Below are 16,534 nucleotides of genomic sequence, written 5' to 3' on the forward strand. Positions count from 1 at the left end.
GTTAATTGGTTAACAGTAAGTTTTCCTACTGTATACAGTGAATAACTGTATTTAGAGTTAATGCAATTTTACAGTAAAATAGAGTCTTTGGAAGTGGAAAAAGTACAAGTCATAATGTAATTTACAGTGAAAAAATTTAAATTGACATTCCCAGAATTCCCTGCATGACACTTCACATTTGATGTTCAATGATGAGCTTTGGTTCATCATGTGATTTTTCTCATCACCATTTAAGGTACAAAACAGATATTTGAAGTTCAGTAGGTTAGTAAATTAACATTGGCAGCTACTGAAATGTTTTTTGTTTTTTTTTTACTTTGAATTTAAATTGTAAACTGTAAAACCAAAAATGTTGCTACCATATTTTTTATGGTAAAGTTCTGGCAACTACAGCTGCCGGTATTTTACTGTAAATGTCACAGATTTATTTGGAATTTTAATTTTTTTTACAGTGTACTAATAGATACAAATGGCAATAATAAGTAACTGTGTAAACCAAGCAGCAAATACCTTTTTATAAGTAAAATGAAAATAAATTACATTTAAGAATATTTATATTTGATGGTTAGTGCTTGTTCTTATACTGATCAGATCAGTATAGATTTTCTTTGCATTTTTATTGTCATTTTTAACATCTCTCTTCTGCACTATAATAAAAAGTGGTAACCTGCAATTGTTACTTTAAAGAGCTATTTCTGATTTGATTACTGGTATAAATTAATGTTTTTAAGTTAATTCAGTGATGTTAAGTAATAGGTTTTGACATAAATAAAACCAGTTAACATAGTTGTTACCATTTTTAGGTTACCGTTTTTCAGTGTGGATGAGGGCTGTGTATGTTTGCGCTGCCTGTAGTCTATAAACTGGCTTTTCATTACCCAGTATCAGTTTCCCTGATCTCTGTTCCCATACTACTTCCCACTTTCATTCTCTTCTCTCTCTCTCTCTCTTTCTCTCTCTCTCTATCTCTCCCTCAATCTCTTCCCATTTAAATGCCCCCCTTCCTCTGTCTACCACAACAGTACAATGCGCTTTAGAGTACTATATACGGGTACATTCACCCACCATTCGGTTGTAAACAAGAGTGACAGCCACATTTTATAATTCTACATGATTTAACCAATATAAACTACTTTTGGTGGAATAAATAAATTAATTAGGGTAAACGTACATATTAAGCTCGCATACCCATTAAGCACACTTCCATTTTTGAGCTCAGATTATAAAAAGAAAAAATTATTTATTATCCTATTTGAAGTCTTAATCAATTGATATGTTTGTTACTATATACCACCTGTAATTTCAAGTTAATCAGATCATTGCACACTGAGGTATGGGTCTCCATGTGTTCACGCTGCCTGGCGGCCATTTTGAAAGCTGTCTGAAAACTTTAACCAAAAGAGTAGCTCCTTAAATGTGCATTTTTTTTTTTAGATGTTTAATCCTTTATTTTGGGTAAGTTTCACTACTTACTGTAAAATTAAGAGATCAATGTTCAGACTTTTCCATATTATAACCTGTAACTTGGATGTGGGATAAAATTACAGTTAGATCCAAAAGATAGTTTTAGGAACATAGCTATGCTAATATAATATTTCACAGGCATTACTGGCTTGTACTTTTACATCCATAATATTATAAATTGACATTTTATTGCTGGTCTGTGGTTTTACACTGCTTTTATTTTTAAAGACTTCATGTTATTTTAAGGTGAGCTTAAAGGGTGCACTACTATGAAAATCACACAGCTTCAGTATGACATCAATAAGAAAAAGTATCATTTTAAAGATATTGTTAATAATAGTTGCTCATATTAAAATATGTGTGAACTTAATACATGACCTACATTATTTATTTAGCAAAATCTTGTCATTTTAATAATTATTACATGATTAAGCTCAGTTAAGCTCAGTGTGCTCTCTTTAAGCTCTTCCACACTGAACGTCTATGTAAATACGTCATAAACAAACTTTAAATATTAACTGATGGTCGTCACTTTAAAGGGGACCTATTATGCAAAAATCACTTTTATAAGGTGTTTGAACACAGTTGCATGGCTGCAGTGTGTGAAAACAATCAGCCTATAATGTTACAAATCCACCAGCTCATTTTTTTTTTTATAAAACCAATAAATCATGAACAGTCTCCCCAAAAGAGCTGTTTCAGGTCACCGAGGGGAAAAAGTCCCGCCCATTTGTGACGCTCTCTGCCCTATTAGCATACACACAGCCCTGAGTGAGAAGCTGCGGTCCGCAATTACTGGATATATATAGTGTCAGCTCCAAAGAGGCATTACAAATGTTGTGTTTTGGGATGCACTAATGAACATATAGGAGTCGTCATAATTTTTAAAACAATAGGCTTCATACACTTACCGACTTTGTAAATAGTGTGTTTTTTTGAATATGTGTTACTTCGCTGAATGTGGACTAGTATAGATGTTGCAGTGCACTTAAATGACACTTCACTATGAATATATAATTGATCAAATTGTATGCCTTGTTGCTTGATTTTAGTGTTCTGTTTTACGACGATTGTGATTGACTTTGTACCTTCAAATAAAACTTTTTTTTTTTCAATTATTCTTTAAAAAGGTTGTTTAAAATAAACAAGAATTTTTAATAAAACATGGTGTTAGCCTTATGGGAACGGGGTGTGCTTAAAGGGTACAAAAATGTACCCATTAAGCACAACCAGACTTTTTGCATTTAATGATGTATATCTTAATTGAAATGCTTTTGTCATTTAAAATAAAATTAAATATTTTTGTGTGAGAGATTAATATTTTATTTTTTACATAACTTCTTGTACTGAAACCAATATCTTGTGCACTAAAAATGACTCAATGTAGATTTTGGTGAGCTTAATAGGTACGTTTACCCTAATGTATTTAGGTTGATTGAGCGGTTAGGTTGATATATTAAATAGTATTTGACTTAAAGGGGTCATCGGATGCCCATTTTCCACAAGTTGATATGATTCTTTAGGGTCTTAATGAAAAGTCTGTAACATACTTTGGTTAAAGGTTCTCAATGGTAGTGTAAAACAACACCCTTTTTACCTTGTCAAAAACTGCTCTGTTGACAGCAAGCCATTTCGTTGCATGTTCCTTTAAATGCTAATGAGCTCTGCTCACCCCGCCCCTCTCTTCTGTGAGGTGACGTGCAGTAGTGCAGTTCTTTAAGAGACAGTAAACTTTAGCCGCATTCATCGTGAAATTTGCTAACTAGCACATTTTTAGGAAAGGCGATTTGCAAAGATTCATAAAAAAACCTTATACTCATTACTTCTGTATGTGAGGCTGGATCACGAATGATTCGTGCGAACATAGACGCATTTAGGTAGATTGGGGGTACATTCACTTCAAAAACAAACGTAATCCACTGTGTCTTCAGAGGCTCAGATGTCGGGAGTAAATGACAACTGCTATGTTCATTACATTCAACAACAAAACACCTCAATCGCTTAGGAGCCATTCTTGTCTACTCCTGCTCCAGCGGTGAAACAATGGCGGACTGTGTACAGCTCACTCAGGGCGGGTCTAAGGTAAAAACGCAAGTGTCAGTCAACAGTTGTGGGAGTGGCCTTGAGAAAGGCTTGATTTGAGAAAGGGGTTATCATTTATCAAGATTTAAAAAAAACAAAAACTGGGTGGATTTTTATCATTATAGGGTGGTTGTGTACACACACCGCCAACACACATTTCAGTTCAAACAACATGTAAAAGTGAATTTTGCATCCGATGACCCCTTTAAAACAATTTTTTTTCTAGTGTATGTTTGTGGGTGTGTGTACAAAATAATACTGTAAGTGTGCCTGTTATGTCATAGTGTGATAATCATAATCTTGTATGTGGTACGTTGTTTCATCTGGGGTTCCAGGAACTTCTGGTAGGTCACACAGACAGAGCAGTATTTTATTTGAAGGCTTCAGATTCAGCCTGTCTCTGACCTGAGCTTATACCATTATTTATGTATTCTACATGCTGTGTCAGACTTTGAATTCAAACCATTCAGAGCTGTTTTGGGTTTGCACACGAATTGAACCCATTTATTAAATAACATCAATTTTGATGCTTCGGTTTTATGTAAATCTGTATCTTTGATAATACTTTAATCACTGTCTCTGGTGGTTGCATGCGGTATTCAGTGCTATAGAAAGGGGCTTGATGCTCCTGTGCTGTTGAATGAACAGGACAATTTGTGACTAACACCTAATACGGTTCTCAGTCCCAAATGCTGATATGCACAGCCTAGCCTTTCCTCAAGACTGCCAAGTACTGTGAGCATGTGAGAGTAATCACAGAGAGGAACGACAACCTCATGTGCCTTTCATTTGGAACAGCTCACTCAGGGCATGCTGACAGCCTCCATCTGCCGCCGCAAACTCACATGGCTGTTTAGCCACTTTTTTGTATGTGTAAGAGAGTGTGGGCGAGTGCTTCCATAAGTATGCTTATGCATTCATGTTTTTGTGTTTACATGTACCTGTGTATGAAAATTGGCCTGTGCTTGTGTAAATTTGTGGTGTGTATAGGTATGAACAGCAATAAAAGGCAGGTTGGCACAGCATGTCCTGTTTCTGCATGATGCCATTCATCCTCCTGTATATGGATCCTCTCCATTCAGCCCACTGGTGCACAATCTGCTGTTCTCTGATCCCTTTTTTATCATCTCCCTACCAGAGAGAAAAAAACATATGTATTCATAGTGATGCCTTATTTATAATTTATGCATTAAGCTTTTGTCCAGTTTTAGCCACAATGACCGACTGAAAAAAGTGGTAACCTGCAGTTGTGACTTTAAATAGATATTTCTAGTTAATTTAGATGTTATTGTTTTTTGGTTACCATTTTTTTCTGTGAAATAAAGATTTAGATAGGTTAAACATCAAAGAGAAAACACTTGGGAATGAAATAAGAAGAACAACATTACACAAATAATAAACAAATTACAAATAATAACAAATAAATACAACAGAACAAAGATAAAAAATGAAATAAACAGTGCTTTAAGTTTTTGAGGTATAGGTATAACAGTAATATTCAGGTACAGAAATTGAATAATCACATTTAAAACAACATTGCTATTATTCCCGCTTCGCGTCGGACTGCCGATAAGCCTGTCAGGCTTTATTCTGTGATAACAACCGGCTGGATGTACATTATCCCTTGCATGAATGTAAAAAGATGTGAAAGAGAACTCATTTTGGCATTGACATGCTATCTAAAGATGTGGCTGGAAGAGGGAGAAAACACAGAAATGGGGTACTCGCATGCTGTCTGAAGCATTTCCTGCATTTTCATTTTTGGGTGAGCTATCCCTTTAGTAATCAATAGGCATCAGTATGTAAACATAGTTGGTGCTGAAGAGCTGAAGTAAAAAGTTGATCAAATTCAGAATGAGTCATTTTTTGCGGATTCGTTTCAATAAAAGCTCTTTTTTGACTAGAGGTTTTTTGAGTTATGAAAATTCCAGTATGTTAGACAGTACATCGTGTTCTCTTATTGCTATCTTTTATCTTAAAAGATCAAGGGCAGTTTGATTCCTCATGATAGGATCCCTGCTGTGTTTCAAGGTGTTCCACCTGGTCCGTCTTTCAGCCTGGTGAAGGTGGAAAGAGGCATTTATTTATTTATTTATTTATGATTGATTGAACTGAGTAAATAATACAGTTAAACGTTTTAAAATTGTATAGCATTAGCTCATTTTAATTAAGCAGCAAAAACCATATATTTAAAGTAAATTCAAGTAATTTCCAAGTACATTTCAGCACAGGAATAGTAGGTCAAAGTTCAGGTTGCCATGTATTTACATGCATAATAATGGGGTGAGTCTAGCTGACTACATGTAATTGGTGTGCCATTGTTTTTGGGGCTGCTTGTAATTACACAGTTGTTGTTGTTATTAGTATTTTCAATAATTATAGTAACGTGTGTAACATGAACTGTAAAATAAAATATCACTGAACAATGCATTTTTTTTCTCACCCTCAGCAGGTTTTGATAGTGAAACATATCTTATAATAATAATAATAATTAGTTACATTTATATAGCGTTTTTCTGGGTACTCAAAGCGCTTTACATGAAAGGGGGGAATCTCCTGAGCCACCACCAATGTGCAGCATCCACTTGGATGATGCGACGGCAGCTTTCTACTTATATCAGTAGGTCTCTGGTCTCTGTTCCGAACATAAACAGTTGTGAGCACAAGTTAATGTTGCTCTGGAACAGACAAGTTGTTATATATTTCTTGTAAATGTTGCTTGCCCATCTAAGCGTACACTGTGAAAATTGGTAACCTGCAGTTGTTACTTTAAAGAGATAGTTCTACATGATTTAACCATAAATAGATTTTTGTGGTATAAATTAGAGATAGATTCAGAGATTTTAAATAATATTTCTGACTTATTCATTTAAGTGTTACCATTTTTTTTCAGTGTAGTAATGTGAAGATCAGATTGAGTCTATGTCTTTAATTTTGTCTGATGTAAAGGACTGAATAGTGTATACATGTGTTGTCTAGTCCTAAATGTTGTATGTTTTTGTGTGAATGCTTATAAATGTGCACATGAGCATTTGAGTATGTTAGAAGGGCAGGGGTGAAGTCAAGGCAAATGCTACACTTAATTTCCTCTCAAGCATCCTTGATGAATGTGAATGGACAGTCAGCTACCACACACACACAAAAATGCATACAGAACTGGCTCTAAAGCGGCATCGAGCATCGATCAACACAGTGTTGGTGCTGAAAGGAGGGACAACTTTAAAAGCCGTGCACTTAATTATGGCCATTTACTCACACGAAACGCTGTCTGTCTCTCAGCAGGCTCTCACAGCGGTCAGACCTCACCTCCTCCACATTGATCAACGACATGCTTCTGCTTACAAAAACCACTGCGTATCTATCAAAAGATATAGCCAAACTGATCTCTGATCAGCCACAAAAAAGCTTCATTTAAACTGCATCCCACAAAATAAGTCGGTAACAGTGAATATGTGTGAGACATGATGTTTTTTTGACAGGAGCCATGTGCAAATTCATCTATTCCTAGACTATGCTGCGTGTGGTGGCTGTCCATTGGAATAGAATTCCCATTGGTTAATGCTGTGTGCCTGGGAAGCTCCTACTTCCAAATGCATTTGTTATTATGACATGTCACGCATGTTGGATGTAGGCAAAACAAAATATTGTGTAACATTAAACCCAAAAACTACTTCTGAAATTTGTATTATTCATCATATAAGGAACACATGATGGATTAACTTTACATTTAAGTTACGTTAGCTATTTATTTGTATAGCACTTTTCACACTGTATACTGTTTCAAAGCATGCAGCTTTACAGAAAGTGTATTTCAGATTTCTGATTCAGCATAATTATATTTGTAACATAACTTGATTTGCAACTTTAGTAAACCAGCGGTTACTTCAAAGATTGGAAAAATCTTTCAAAAGAAAAATCAAAAAGAAAAGAAAAGAAATAATCCACTTTGCCAAACGTGATGAGAGAACAAGAATAACCAAAAATCCCAGATTACAAAAAACAGAGATCTTCAATTAGAGCCTGAAACCAATTGAAGTATACACACACTTTCCCATAGCATTTTACCTTCCTTCACTTTTGTGAAATAAAACTACAACAAAACTAAATTTTACAAATTGAAATCAGGTATACATATCTCTTTAAACTAACAATTGCAGGTTAGAACTTTTTTACAATATAAGGATAATATCATATAGTTTTGCATGTCAAGCTAAAACTGGCATCATGTAAAGGCTTTGCAAGACAACATTTGTTGTTCACAGGACAATTAACACCTCACTAACAGATGCAGACCAACGCAGATGGTCACCAGTTTATAGTACATCACTTCTCAGACATTCCAACACCCGAAATACGCAGATTCAAATTGTTCAATCGGCGAAAATATGCGCCGACCAACGGTAACAGACTGATCCTAAAAAACCCAAAAGAACATGTCTGTTGCTGTTTGTCTGCATCTGTCATTGAAGCTTTTTAGAACACAGCACCTTAATATTACTGAAGTACCTTTACATTTACATTTACATTTAGCCATTATCCAAAGCGACTTACAAATGGAAGCAATCAAAATCAACAAAAGAGCAATGATATGCAAGTGCTATAACAAGTCTCAGTTAGCTTAACACAGTATACGTTACAAGATTTTTTTTTTTTTTATTATATAATGAAAAGAAAACAGAAAAAATAGAAAAAGAATAGAGCAAGCTAGTGTTAGAGGCCTTTTTTGCTTTTGTTTAATTTTATAATAAATAAAAGAAAAATAGATGGAATACAAAAATTTGAAAAGCTAGTGTTAGGTATATATATATATATATATATATATATATATATATATATATATATATATATATATATATATATATATAAAATAAAACTAGCAGTTTGTAAATGAACAGAGTGCAAAAAGTTTTGTTTTTTGTTTTTTAAGAATAGAATTGTATAGATAGATAATTGAGAGTACTAGAGTTAGGGTCAAATAAAGATGGAAGAGATGTGTTTTTAGCAGATTCTTGAAGATGGCTATAAGGACTCGGATTGAGTTGGGCAGGTTTATTCCACCAGGAGGGAACATTTAATTTAAAAGTCCGTGAAAGTGATTTTGTGCCTCTTTGGGATGAACAATAAAGCGACGTTCACTTGCAGAACGTAAGCTTCTAGAGGCACATAAGTCTGAAGTAATGAATTTAGGTAAAGGGGTGCAAAGCCAGTGGTGGTTTTGTAGGCAAACGTTAATGCCTTGAATTTTATGCAAGCAGCTATTGGTAGCCTGATTTGTGCTGAATTACAGCACAGAAAGTTATAATTACTTTCTAAATCATTCATTACCCTTCTAACATCTTAACAGGGGTATCATCTTCAATTCCCAGTTGTAAAGAATACTTTTTTTGGACATTCATGTGCTCAAAATTCGTAAATGCAACTTTTTTTAACTACACTGCAAAAAGTTGTAACCTGCATTTGTTACTTTGAAGAGATATTTCTACGTGGTTTAACCAATATAAAGTAGTTTTAGTGGTGTACATTAATGTATTTAGGTTGATTTAGTAATATTACATAATATAATTGATTTAAAACCAGTTTATTTAAATGAATTACCATTTTATGTTACAATTTTTTATGCTTGAAATGTAAAAGCCGGCAATATTTGTAACCTCTAGCTCAATGTTATTCATGCAATAAAACGATAGATCAGTTTGTTGGTGCTTTGTTAGATATATAGCCTAAGCATAATTCAATCTAAAGCTCTATAGTCATGTGAGTGAATGTACAGGCGTACAGTATATAGTCTTAGCACAGGGCGAATATGGGACATTTTGCCAGTGGCAAACATTAAAGAGAAATGTATAATGAGCCATAAGGGCAGAGAGAGATGGCAGGGCTCCAACAGCTTGAACAGATCGGCTGTGTCTCTACCAAAACTGACATTGTGTCAGTGTTTTTCTCGCTTGAGAGAGAATTCTTCTCAGAGTGCACAGAAAATTGGCCTACAAATTAATATGCCACTCCTAAAAAGGAATGGCCTATAGCAGAAATATGCACACGACCATTTAAATATTCACCAATCCTTAAATAAAGATGTTTGGATTCTTGTTCTACTTTTTTTCACACAATCTGTTGTTAATTAATATGCTTGGGAGGTCAACGCTTACCCACAAAAGCTTAAATATTAAATTTACATTTAACTGGAAGTGCTTCATTGCTGTTTGAAGTGCAATTGAATCTTGGAAAGTACTCTTTAAAACAGTTCAAAGCATTGGCTCTACCTGTGTGACTTTGTAGGTTAATGAATACAAATAGAATCTTTTTATATATTCCACATTTAGCAGAAGAGGAGACGAAGTGGGACGGGGTGACCCTGGTGAGGACTGTCGTACATGTCATTCCAATGATTTAAATTTTTTATGATTTTGTATGTTTTTTTTTTCTTCTGTGGAACACAAAAACTACACTTTAAAAAATATATTTTAACCATGAACCGCAAAAAGTGGTGACCTGCAATGGTTGCTAGAGATATTTCTTCATGATTTAACCCATATAAAGTAGTTTTAAATAAATTAATGTATTTAAGTTGACCCTACGCTACTAAATCATATATTTGACTTAAAACCAATTCATTTAGATGTTACCATTTTTTCAGTGTACAATGAAAGTCAGTGGGGTTGTAGTTTTAGACAAGTCACATTTATTTCTATAGCACTTTATACAATACAGCTTCACAGTAATAAACAGAATCAATGATGCAAACTTCATCAAATGAGACAAAATTCAAATTCTGTTGTAAAGCAGCACTACAGAAGACAAAAGTGTCACTATTCAGCTCAGTATTGATTGAGTTCAGTTCAATAACTGTGTAAAGTTCATCAGTGAGTTCAGCTATGAAGCAGCTCTACAGAAGACAGTAGCGTCAATTTTTTCAGTTCAGTGTTGCTTCGATCCCGTCCAATAACAGTGTCAGTGTTTCAAAATTCAATTTTGAAATGAAGATGATCAGACTCTGCTGATTTTCATCATGTGGACAAAACAGTTCAAACTTTGAATGTTTTGCAGATGTGAGAAAATCAGGATTGGAGCAAAAAAGATTTTTGAATGAACTATCTCAATAAATGTAAAGATTAATAATAGACCAAAGCTTGCAAAACCAATATCTCTGTCTTTCAAGTAATCACAGTTCAGGTCAGGTTTACACATGCACACACACACACACACACACTCTCCCCTGGGCTAGTGAATGAGTGGGAAGCATGTAGAAACCGTGGCATTGCGGAGACAGTCAGATGTGGGTGCACTCAACTGGGTCGTGGGCAGAACGCTGCCATGGCAACCACTTTTCACCAGCCCCCGGGCCAAAAAAATCTGCGTTCATTCTTTCTTTCCTGTCTTCCATCTCTCCGTCTCTCTCACTCTGTTTCATTTGAGAAAACCTTGCTAAACTGTCTGGCAGAGGATCTACTGTATTGCTGTGAAAAGAGGTTGTGAGGGGAACACTCACTCTGATTGCTCATCACTGCAGAACATCTCACAGAGGAGCAACAACCATTCGGAAGCCCTTTAGAAAGTCTGTTTTGCAGGCCTTTTTGGATTTATTTGGAATCAATATATTGAAGCTTTATCTTTCATTGTAAATCTCATTGGCATTGTGCAAAAAGTGTGTAAAACTTAAAGGGGTTATTTTTCCCTATTGCAGTATTTGATGTGTTTAATTTATTTGTGTGCTCAAAAAGAGCTAAGCCATTTTGTAATAATTTATTGATTTATTATAGGACCATATAAACAATCAAGGTTTGGCAAGTTTTACATTTAAAGCCTATCATGTAGAGCCATTCTCAGTTTTAACAGCTGTTGCTGCCTTCTAGCTACATGTAAATAAATTCATATAACAAATCACAGCTGCATCTGGCAGTGGCCGCTGAGGTGGGGGTGGACGAAAGCAATTCCAAACCATTACCCATCTAGGTCTGTTCAACTCATAAACCTCCTGCCTGCCTTTCTCGCTCTCCATCGAAACGCACTGATTCACTGACATCACATAATCTGACCTGATCTATGATCCTGGACCAGGAACGGTTAGCTGTCAGAGCTTCAGATCAATCGGCCTCTTTACTGCTCTTCTTGTTAGTCCCAAGAGGATGAAGGCTCTGTGTTTTACAAGATTTTGAACTTGGTATTTGGCTTTTTTTTTTTTTACCACTGACAGCAATGTTTGATAGTTGGAAGACATTGGTTGATTGGCATTGTGTGTCTTCACTGAAAAAAGTGAAATGACAGTGTCATTTGTTTAAAGTGCATTTTTATTGGTCAAATCAGTTTAAACCTGTTTTGTTCAGTTTGTCTAAAAGCAAATAACACCACTATAGAAAAAAAAAAAAGTTAAAATAGTATTTTGGCTTTATGATGTACAGAACAGAATGAAAAAAATGGCAATATCTAAATGAACTGGTTTTATTTAGGTCAAAAATATGATTTAATATCTGAGAATCTCAGTTTATGGTGAAATTAAGTTGTAAAAAGGCACACATTTATTATATTGACCTACATTAAGTAACATTTTGGCTTATGTCTAAAGAAAATATTTTGATTACGTATGGTAGGTCTGTATAAAAAAAATAAACTTTTTACTTTCTATGAATGTTTGTGTCTTTGGGAAAATAAATATTATTGATTAATATAAAATCACAAAAATGTACACCTTTTGTACATTTTCAAAATGTAAGTTTTGAACCAAACCATAAACACAATATGATAAATAAATTATACAATTTATAAATTTAGCTGTAACAAAAAGCATCCCTTTTTTTAATGTGGAGCTCATTCCATAGAACATCCCAGATCTTAATAATGAAGGGACCTCAAATATTGTAATAAAAAAAATATTGTGCCAGAATTTATGAGTTCTGCATGCAGTTGTAAAATGTATTTTATCAGATGCTAAATAGCTGAGGGAGACAGTTGAGTGTAGAGACGGAGAGAGATGACCCGTGTAATCTTTGCATTCTAAATTCAACACTAATGAATAGCTCATTGATTTCCTTTATGGCTGCAAAGAGAGCTGCCCTGTTTTGCCTGTCTATGGCCCATTAAAGCTCTTAAACACTGTTGATAAATGGAGAACGGTTCAGGCACTGTCATGGATGCCCATTGGAGGTCCTCAACAGGCAGCAGGAAGCTCTGAGGGATAAATAAATTTTGAAGTCAAAATGTGCACTAACTTTTCATTTGTAATTGTACTCAGTTTTGTGTCAGCACCACTACGTTTTACTGTAACCCGGCATGTATCTACAATATCAGGCAGCATCTCAGCACCTCTGGTTTAACCTCATTAGCTCATTAACATTAATGGGATAGATTTATTAGGCAACACAGATGCACAGCTGCTTCTCTCAGAGCTTCATCTCCTCTTTCAGAGCTCCCTGACAAATACATTTCTGACCAAATTTTTTTCTGTGGGGCTTCCTGGTTTGAGTTGTGTTACATTTGATGACAATGTATCAAATGTATCGGATAACAATGTCTGTGTGTGTGTATATATATATATATATGCGTGTGGTCAAACTTTAGTTTGGGGACGGACCAATGCTCACTATTAACTAACTATTAACTATGTATTTTGCCTCAAACTCCTAATTTGCTGCTTATTAATAGTTAGTAAAGTTGTTTAGTTATGGGATAGGATTAAGGGATATATGATCATGTAGAATAAGAATAAGACTTTATAAGTACTAATAAACAGCCAATATGTTAGTGATGTGCATGCTGATAAGCAACTAGTTAATAGTGGTCACTAAGCTAAAGTGTTACACTACTTTACCAAGGAATGAAATGAGCAATGTAATGTTTGAGAAAGGCATAAACATAGGGAGAGTGACATACATTTTTATAAAATTGGAGGGTAATTTTAGAAATTTTGTTTACCATTTACGCCAGTTTTATAGAAATAATATTTTAGGGTGTATTGTAACACTCTAAAAACTTAAAATAACAAATAATGACATTACATTAGAGATTGGTCAGTGATTTAGAAATTCAGTCTGATTATTTAATCTTTAAAAAAAAGGAAAACAAAAGATAATGTAAACTATTTTGGAGGGATAAAGGGGAAATTTTGGCAGTTCAAATATTTTTAGGACATGTCCTTACTGGAATCATTCTGAATTTAACCTGAATTCATGTCTCTTCATTTAGACAGGGGTCATGTGCAAAAGTCACTTCACAATGTCTTACTATCTCCCCAAGAGCAAATAGCAGCATCATGCTTCAGTCATTTCTCACATTATTTTATGAAGAAAATTTCTAAAGCAGAAAGATATCCCAAAGATATTCACATGACTGCAATTATGAGGTGTTAAGGAGACCAATTGCATAGGGTTGCCATGGAAACACCAGTGGCACACGCAAGAGTGTGCAATTTTACGCTCTTCTTTTTTCCTCTTTGTGTGTGTGTTTGAAGCTATTTTTAACAAGCATTATATAAGCACTCTGTGTCACAAGCAGCATGTATCTCCACTCGCACTATTGTCTCTGTTCTTCAGGTTTGCCTGACCTACGACTAACACTACTGATTGAATTAAGCAGTTCACTCACAGAAATAAGTTTGCATGAGCATTGAGAATAATAATAAATGTGGTTGGATGAAGAATATCACGTGTCCAGATCTCTGGTTGATGCAAATAAACTTGCATGTGTACACAGCCCATTCTCAGGAAACAAGTGCCATTTACGCCTAAAAATGTCAGGAATGTCTTTATTCTAATATTCTATTCATTTTGAAAAGGTAATTGTTGTACTTTTAAGAAATGGTAATTGACAGAATTTTCATTATTGAACTATTCCTTTAAAGACACATGATGTACAATTTCTGCATTTTCAGGGAATATAAATTAGCCTACATTGAAGTTACATAGCAAATTTTTTTAATTCTATATTTTTAATGGTATAATAGTGATGAATGTAATGCCATATGTCACGCCATGTCAAATTAGTGGGAATTACAATGAAATACTTATTTTTTAATTTATAAAATAAATGTATTTTACATGACACAAACAGAGATCAATCTTTAAAAATGTTTTGCTTGATTATAAAATCAGCAGTACATTAAGTGAACACACATATAAAATGAGTGGCATTATTATAAGAATAAAGCTGGAAATGATCAAATATCCTAAAATAATTTTTCCCTATCTTAACCTGCCGTGTTTCATTCCCAAGCTTAACTGCAGTAGCCATATGTTCTTTTATGACCACTCCTGATCTAACCAGTCACAGCACACATTAAATGAAATTTCACATTGCTGTCAGATAACTGCTGTAATCATCCTCTTCATGTTGAGAAACCATTTTACCTCTTTAAATGGCCTATTATGAACTGAGCAGCAGCTGTTGTAAGAGGTAACAGTGTGACAGTGTGGAACAGATGCTTTTGTATATTCAGAGAAGTTCTGTTCACTGTAAAAATTAATTAGCATCACTAATGTGAGTGTGTGACAGGAGGGTCAGAGGGCCCATTGATGTCAGAAATGACCCTGCCGGTGTACTCTTCTATTTGCATGACTTTCTAAAGACCCCTATTCAGTCAAAATCCCTATTAACTCTTAATATATACAGTTTGAAAGCACTAACAGCAAGGCAAAGCAAGGTATAAAATGTTTTTTCTGTTTTCTTACATGCAGTATGTTCTGTTTACTTATGCAAACATTCATCTTGCTTGGATTACATAAGAGGCCTATTATGCTCTTAAACTGTGCAAAAAGCTTCACACACAAGAGCTGTAAACACATAGTACACTTGCAAAACATGTAAAAAATTGCCATGTTGTCGTTGTTGTTTTTTTTACATCTACCATGCTAATATTGTATATTAATCTGGTAAACATTCAAATAGTATTATAGTATTGTAAAAAAAATCTATACAAATAAATAAATAGTTTATTTATTATCTGATACCATCACTGTACTGTGTTACTGCCACAGTGCTTTTTTTTATGGGTAATAAAATGTAGTTCCTCAGGCAGACACTCAACACTCTTTTTCTGAGTACCATAGATGTCTTAAGATCATAAGTTGCAGTCTATCTATGATGCATTATTCATGCATGTGGGGGAGTTGGTGTTGTTTAATGTCTCTGGAAGAAGATAAATAGGCAGAGAACAAAATGAATCAGCAGCGACTTCGCTGCACACAGAATATTTCTCACTCTTTAGAAGGCATGAATAAAGAATAAAATTAGGATGTTCACATTTTAAAAGGGAAGTGCTTAAGTGAGAACAGAATTTTCCCATGTATTTCCAAAATTATCATTCTAAATGCTGAATTTTGCATTTTCTGGGGACATTTTTTTCAGAAAGCGGCATTGTAAAAGTACTAGTACACATATGCAAATGTAATTACTATATGTACATATATTTAATTTTCAGGTATGAAATATATTGTCATATGAAGTAAAATATATGAAAGGTATTAGAAATTGGAACAATTTCATATATCTTTTGTATGTGTGATGCATTTTGGACATGAATACATTTTTGAACATTAATGTCATGTATAGGCTATGTATATCCATCCATAAATATAAAAGATAGACATTGTCAGGGCGTGCGGGCCCCGGTGCAGGTTATTGTTGTGGACCCTGGTTGATCATGTTCCATTGATTTCTGTGCTCTGCAACTCCATCTCTTCACAGCACTTCCTCTTTGACCTAGATAACTTATGATATGAGCTGTGTTGTTTCAAATGTAACTGCATTCCAGGCCTTGGGAGAGTCTGAGGGAGTCAGAGAAAAGCTCAATTTTGAAAATCTTTCTTCAATGATGAATATGCATAACGTGAATATGCATAATAAGAAAAATTAACTGTGTATATGTCCAATAAACTTTGTAGATTCTGAACACAGCCTTGTGTGTTCTTGCCATTATCATGCATTCTTTGGTGAGGGAGAACTGCTGGCAACTGAAGGACAGATTTATCCATGTAATCTAACAGACATGTTTAAAACA

The 16,534-nt window shown here is 34.5% G+C and overlaps 1 protein-coding gene across 3 annotated transcripts in view; it reads left to right on the top strand.

Moving 5' to 3' along the window:
• gpm6ba (glycoprotein M6Ba) overlaps positions 1 to 16,534 on the top strand; it is a 46,447-nt gene that overhangs the window by 19,985 nt on the left and 9,928 nt on the right. The window lies entirely within an intron of this gene.

Source organism: Onychostoma macrolepis, chromosome 01, assembly GCF_012432095.1.
Source record: "Onychostoma macrolepis isolate SWU-2019 chromosome 01, ASM1243209v1, whole genome shotgun sequence".
NCBI lineage: Eukaryota > Metazoa > Chordata > Actinopteri > Cypriniformes > Cyprinidae > Onychostoma > Onychostoma macrolepis.